Below are 7,939 nucleotides of genomic sequence, written 5' to 3'. Positions count from 1 at the left end.
CCAACTTCATTCATCTGTCAAGGAAGAACCTGCATTGGTGAACTTAGACCCTGACTTGATAATTTCAGAGCGACTTACAGAATCTTCACAGGTACTGGGGGAATATATTTTTGACTCCATGGACACCTTTTATTGGTAGAAGCTTTAAGGAAATCAGCAGATTATGACCACAGAGAAAACTTAAAACACAAAGTTCTGTCTTATTAAAAAGCCTGAGTGAAAATAGCAGATAAACTAAAATAGATTTTTTTTCCCAATCTGCCTCCTCTGATCTCTTACTCTTGGGTCTTCCCTCTCTCAGAAGCATTGTTTCCTTGTTTCACTCATTCTTCTTTCTCTATACTTGTAGAAATTATCTGTTTACCTGTGTTTATTCATTTTTTTTTCTTTTAGTCACTCAATATATGTGGCTCTGGAATTCTGGTGAAGTGGATCAGAAATTACCGACTCATCCTGGGGAGGTTAGTAAAGGCATCACAAGGGAGATTTTAATTGCAATAAGGCTTGAAAGAGGATTTAGAGTAATTTCAGAAGGAGAAAAGGCTAGAAGTACATGAAGAAGAGATGACATGGACACAAATATGGAGTCAATAATTATATGGTGTGGTGAGGTTTTAAAAATAGTTCTTTTTAAAAAAGAAATAAACTTTATTGATACATATTTAAAAAGCATACAATTCCTGTGACATGTAAAATTTGTTGTATTTGCCTTAATGACATAATTGTGCATTTATTACTCAGTCATTATTAGAGTATGTTCATTGAGATGTAAAGATTTTTCTTGTTTGTTTTTATAAATTCGCTATGAGATTTCTTTAGCAAAAATTATTATGGTCTTCTTTTTTTAAGATACATAGATCACACTAAATTTTACATTTTAAAATATGACATTCCCATATACCCCACTCCCTAAATTCCCCATCCTCCCACATTAACAACCTTTCATAAGTGTGGCACATTCCTTTTATTTAATGAATACATTTTGGATCATTGCTACAAAGCTTGGATTATTGTTTACATGTTAGTTTACACTCTCTTCCAGTCCATTCAGTGTGATATGGTAGGATATATAATATCCTGCATCTGTCCATGAGATATATTTCAGGACAACTCCAAGTCCCCAAAAAAGCCACCATATCACACCCTCTTCTTCCCTCTCCCTGCACTCAACAACTCCAGTGGTCACTGTCTCCATGACAGTGACACAATTTCTTCCATTGCTAGAGTCACAATAAGTCTATAGTAGAATACCGCTAAGCCCACTCTAATTCTTATTTTATTCCTCTATCTTGAGGATCTTGGGATGGTGATGACCACTCCACCTCTAAATCAAGAGGGGCCTTAGATCCCACATGTTTGATGGATGGAATTCTGCTTGCAGTTGTGGACTCTCTCTGTTCTCTGGTGTGGTGGTTGACCGGCATTTTGTTTGCTTTCAGATTTGGAGTTTAAAAATATAGCTGCTGTAAACGTTCATGTGTGGACTTTTGTGTGGACTCTAATTTTCATATCATATATATATATATGATATGGTGTGTATATATATATACACCTAAAAGCAAAACTGCTGGGTTGTATGGTAAGACAATGTTTAGTTTTAAAAGAAACTGTCTTCTGGATGAACCATTTTGTGTTCTCACTAGCAGTGAATGAGAGATGTATTGCTCCATATACTCAACAGCAATTGGTATTCTCAGTTTTTAGGTTTTTATCTCTTCTAATAAACATGTGGTCATATATTATTGTGTTCATAGTCTTCCAAGTCCCTAATGACAGATGATGTTTAATTTTTAAAAGAGTTTTAATGAGTTTATTTATTCATTTATTTATTTAAATTTTAAAAATTTTAAAACAGGTTTAGATTACATAAATGTTACATAAAATATAGAGGGGACCCATATGCCCCACCCCTTCACCCTCCCACTCTTTCCCATAGTAACAACAACTTTCATTAGTATAGTACATTTGCTACAATTGATGAATGCATATAGAAACAATGCTGCTAACCATGAATTATAGTTTATATTATAGTTAAGAGCCTGTCCTGCACAATTTTAGGTAATGATAAAACATATAATGGCCTGTATCCCTCATTGCAATGTCATGCAGAACAATCCCAATGTCCTGAAAATGCCCTGATATTACACCTATTCTGCCTGCTCCCTCCTCTCAGAATCTCTGGTGGCCATGGCCTTTATATCAATGATAAACATTCTTCCATTGCTAGAATAGTAAGTCTATAATATAAAAATAATGTCTACTTTAGTCCATTGTTCATTCCCCAATCTTCAGGATTTTGTGATGGTGATGCCCACTGTTTCTAATTGAGAGGGGGCTTAGATCCCTTGGGATATATGGGTGGAACTAGCTTGCTTAGAGGTGCAGCCATTCTTTGCTCCTTGGGATAGGTGTTGTCCATTACCATCTCCTTATTAGTTGTTCTACATAGGTCCAATGAACTGGAGAGTAAGTGTTGAAACTCTGCTTAGATTAAGGGTTCAACTGGCACATGAAGAGACCAAAAACATAATGCTCTGGCTCATGTATTTAACAAGGATAGTGCCAACACATGGCTTTACGTTAATAACATTTAGAGAAGAGCCACATTTTGGGAATCTACAAATGAGGCTAACTCTTTTACACTGGGGAGCATAAATTCCAAAGTAAGGTCTACTGACAGGGTGCCAAATTCCTGAGATTCCCTGCACTATTTACAGTGTCTAGATATCTCTAGAACCATCAGGATCCCTACTGTTTGAGGCACTGTTTACTGTAACAGATAGTGAGATTCTGCTGAGATGAGCATAAGCATAACCTCTGGAATGACCACCAAACTCACTTTAAAATCTCTTAATCATAAAATTTCATCTGCACTGAATATTTCCCCTTTTAGGCCAAGGTCTTTTTCAGAGACATTGCTAGTTGGCATTTGGTCATAATACCTAGGTGCCAGTGAAGTTGAATTTCTTTTTATATATTGTATTTTGTATTTGTATTTTGAATTTCTTCCTAAGTTAGGATTCTGTTTATATCTTTTGCAGATTTATAAATTCAGCTTATGCTTTCTTATTTTGTGGTGTTAATATTAATTTCTACATTTGTATACAAATCTTTTATCAGATGTGTTTTGTAAGTATTTTTCCAAATCTGCATGTTTTCTTACAACCCCTTATCAATGTCTTTCACAGAGTAGATATTTTACATTTGAATAAAAACTGACTTATAAATTTTAATCTCTCATGAATCATGCTTCCATTACTATATCTAAAAACTCTTTTCCAACCTATGGGCCCTTAGATTTTCTTCACATTTTAGTCTAGCACTTTCACAATGCATTTTACTTTAAAATGGTATGATTCATTTTGATTTAATTTTTGTGAAATGAATTCAATCAGTGCCTAAGTTCCTTTTTTATTTGGCATGAGTGCATCCTATTGTTACCATCTTCTAACTAAGTTCTTGGCTATGCTGCAGAAGTGAATTTCAAGAACACGCCAGGTGAGTTAGGCCAGTAATTAATTCAGGTAGGAAGGGAAGAGAAATGGGAGAAAATAACAGAGCAGGGCCCCAGCAGGTAGTGAGGAAGGGGCTGAAAAGGGATGAATAGGGCTAATTTACAAGCTACAATTCCCCATTATAGATTATAAGTCTCGAGGGTAACTTGCATGGCCACATGGCAGAGGAAAAATGATGAAAGTGACATGCAGAAGGCAAGACGGGTCAATAGGCAAAAAGCTAGGCAAGAGCAAGCTCAATCCTCATGGTTTGCTTTTAAACTGCTAGTTATCCACCCCTTTGCTAATGGCAGGGGAGGGGGTTTCAGCTGTTTCCTCTTTGGATTGATTACCCTGCCCATCAATTCCTTAGTGAGGACCCAGTGATAAAGTTCCTAGGGAAGATCCAGGCTTTTCCATATTCTCAGGAAGGAGGCTTTGTTCTGGGTAGCAAATCCCAGGGTGAGATTCCTCCAGCAGCCATCATTAGGGGGTTTTGATGTCCATGTGGATTCTGTCAGGTTCTAGATCCATCTATTCCCTATCTTACTAGCCTGCTTCACTTTTGTTCCAACACCACTTCTTGAAAAGATCATACTTTCTACACTGAATTACCCTTGTCCTCTGTGAAACATCAGTGGAACACATTTGTGTGGGGTCATTTGTCCATTTCACCAAAAAGATTTTTTAAATTATTGTGTTTTTATAATAACTGTTACAACCAAATAACATGGTTCCTACTACTTTGTTCTTCTTTTCTATTTTGTCACAGGGTACAAAAACATGGACATAATGTTTGTTGCTTAAAATAAAGTCTGAGAGAACTTATCATGGAAATTATTGCCTTGGCAAAGTGTATTCTATTATGACCAAGGGTTTCTAGCCATCACAACTATCAAGGAGAAGCAGGAACATATGTTTTCCCTATTTCCAGAAAAGGGTACTAGATCTCTATAAAATCCATAAAAATATTAACGTAATGTAATTACAATACAAACAGTACCATTTATTATATTTTTCTGATTATGGCTTGAGGCTAAATTGCATTGTATTGAATATCTCCTCAGGAAATTCATCATCCACATGGAAACAGAAAACCAAACATATGCTTTAGAATTCATCCTCCTGGGGCTCTCAGAAAATACAGAGGTGCAGTCCCTCCTCTTTGGAATGTTCCTGTCCATGTACCTGGTTACATTCATGGGCAGCCTGCTCATCATCCTGGCCATCATCTTGGACTCCCATCTCCACACACCCATGTACTTCTTCCTCTCCATCCTGTCTTTTACTGATATCTGTTTCACCTCCACCACGAAACCAAAGATGCTGCTGAACATTCAGACAGGCAACAAAATCATAACTTTTAAAAACCGTCTCACCCAGATGTATTTTTTCATGCTTTGTGGACAATTAGATAACTCCTTCTTGACTGCAATGGCCTATGGCCGCTTCGTGGCCATCTGTCACCCCCTGCACTACACAGTCATCATGAAACCCTGGCTCTGTGGCCTCCTACTGCTGGTATCCTGGTTATTGAGTGTTTTGGACTCTCTTTTGCATAACTTAATGGTTTTACAATTGTCTTTTTGTACAGAGATGGAAATGCCCCACTTTTTCTGTGAACTTAATCAGGTAGTCAGACATGCTTGTTCTGAAACCTTCCTCAATGACCTTGTGATGTATTTTGCAGGTGGACTTCTGGGGGTTATACCACTCACTGGGATCTTTTTCTCTTACTATAAAATTATATCCTCAATTTTGAGAATCTCAACAGCTCGTGGTAAATATAAAGCATTTTCTAATTGTGGATCTCACCTCTCAGTAGTGACCTTGTTTTATGGTAAGTATTGGAGTGTATCTTAGCTCTGCTGCTACCAAAAACTCAAAGGCAAATGCAATAGCCTCAGTGATGTACACAGTGATTACTCCCATGTTGAACCCCTTTATTTACATTCTTAGAAACAAGGACATAAAGCAGGCCTTTAAAAAGCTGGGAAACATTCTGTCTATAAAATGATACTTTGTCTCAAGTTTACAAAAGTGCTAATGATTAACAGAGATCAAAGACTAGAAGATTCTTTTTTTGAAAATGAAATATTTTGTTGTCTTTTTTTGAAGATACATAGATAACGCAAAATGTAACATTAAAAATATGAGGTCCCCGTATATACCACTCCCCACCCCACCCCCACTCCTCTCATACCAACAACTTATGGTTGTGTGGATTATCATTTGCATTGTAGTTTGCAACTCCCCACAGTCCATTCAATGGCTTATGGCATGATATGTAATGTCCTTCATCTATCCGTACTATATCATTCAGGACAACTTCAAGTCCTAAAAATGCCTCCATATCACACATCTTCCCTCTCCCAGCACTTTGCAACTCCCACAGCCACTGTCTCCAGACAGACTAGTGTGTCAAATCCTCAGCATTATTGCAAGTATCTGTGAATCGTGTCTTTCAGGCAGTGAAGCTTGGTTGTCACTGTGGGCCCCAAGGGGTGGGGGAGAGAGGAATAGAATAGATGGAAGATGGGACAACTGGGGGCAGTGGAAGTGTTCCACAAGATTATGCAGTGATGGATATAGGCCTTGTTAAATTTCACCAAAAAATTAAATGTAAACCATAGTACAACCAAATTTTTATAAAATTGTACAATCTAAAATATAAACCATAATGTAAACCATAGTGAAACCATGGTTTGTATCTATGTTTCAATATCTGTTCATCAGCTATAGCAAATATACACACATTAAAAAGATAATTGCAGGGGGAAGAGAGAAAAGTGTTTGATGTTGGCATATCAGATTCCCTTATATTGTATATGTGACTTTATTGTGATCTAAAACTTTTTTGAAGACAGTATAATTTTTTTTAAACAAAGGATGAAGACCCTGAGAAAAGAATGGGAGAGAGAGCTTTTCTACTGTACATACACAGCAACACCTATTACAGTGATGAAGGCAAAATGTAAAATATATTTTATGATATTTTGCATTTTAATACCCTGATTTATTTTTTACTTTTAGTTTTTCTTAAATATAGAATAAAAATATTCTATTTTTTATCTTTAAACCTATCACTAATATTTCATTTTCCTGTTAATTGAGTTTGGAAATATATTAGCATATAGTTTTGAAGAAGTTTTGGATCACAGAGTGTTTCAACAATTGCAGGGCAGGAGCACTGGTGTGGGATGTCATTGATGGGGGATGCATGGGCAGGGGGCAGTTCTCCAGGGCATTCATGCAGGGTATATAAATATATTTTGGATATTAATTGTCATATTAGGTAGAGTTTGACATGACAACTGAGGAAGTGCTGAATTCCTATTCTGGGAAACTATGTTGCACTCCCCAGTTGAGGAGCAACTATCCCCCAAGTGCAAGAACAAAGACCAGTGAAGAAGGATGGTCCAATGATGGGCCCTTGATACTGATGACAATGCTTATGAGCCTGTGTCCTTGAAATTTCAACTAGGTCTAGAGATGCAAGGTGCCTAAGAGTAACCTCCTGAGAGCCTCCATGTTGCTCAAATGTGGCCACTCCCTAAATCAACTCAACATTACTTTCCCTCCAGCATGGGACATATCCGCTGGGTTGAGAATCCCTGGTGCTGAGGAATTACTACCAACCACCAGCTCGTGATACAATTAGAAAAATACCTTGAATAAAAAGGGGAAATGGGAATGACAAATGAGTTCATATGGCTAAGAGACTTCAAAATGAGTCAGGTCTTCAGATGAGTTGGACTTATGCATCTTTCAGCAGGATCTCAGAGAGAGTCTATGTAGGTACTACCCCAGGTAGTGGTTCTCCTGAGGACTACAGAGACACCTCATTCCTATGGTCATGGCAGATGATTCTGGAGTTTGGTGTCTTGTCAGAAGATCCTACTTTGGAATTTGTACCCTGAAGTGTGATGGAGTTGGACTCAGATGTGATCTTTCTACATGTGCCTCTCTGTCACTTTTACTCAACCTTTTGTTGGTGCTGGGTTTGTTGTATGGTCAGGAGACTTGAATGAGCTTCAGGAGAATTGCAACACCTGCTCTCAAATTCATTGGATTTGCCAGTGTCAGCTAACAGGGAGGTGAGGATGGTCAACCACCATACCAGGGAACCGAGAGAGTCTACACGTGCAAGCAGGAGAATTCCACCCATCAGCCATGTGGGATCTAAGCCAACTTTCAATTTAGAGGTGGAGTGGACATCACCATCCCAGGGTACACAAGGTGGAGGAATAAAATATGGATTAGAGGAGATCTTAATCTAGGTACTTTGTAAGTGTATAGAGAGATAATCTTGCATTTGCCTAATAAAAACTTACATTTGTTTCATTTTGGTATATCACGGATTCCTATTTCTTTTCTATTATTTTACATCATGTGTTCCCTCATTGTATTCCTGGATTCAGGATTGAAGATAGAAACTCCTGCCT

General features: G+C 37.6%; 1 pseudogene; it reads left to right on the top strand.

Annotated features, from left to right (window-relative positions):
• The first annotated feature begins 4,576 nt into the window (after positions 1-4,576).
• On the top strand, positions 4,577-5,469 carry LOC139437373 (olfactory receptor 7C1-like; annotated as a pseudogene).
• The last annotated feature ends 2,470 nt before the right edge of the window (positions 5,470-7,939 follow it).

The sequence above is a fragment of the Dasypus novemcinctus genome, chromosome 22 (assembly GCF_030445035.2).
Source record: "Dasypus novemcinctus isolate mDasNov1 chromosome 22, mDasNov1.1.hap2, whole genome shotgun sequence".
NCBI classification, from domain to species: domain Eukaryota; kingdom Metazoa; phylum Chordata; class Mammalia; order Cingulata; family Dasypodidae; genus Dasypus; species Dasypus novemcinctus.
The sequence above is the reverse complement of the archived record's forward strand: the minus strand, read 5'-3'. Positions and strand labels throughout refer to the sequence as shown.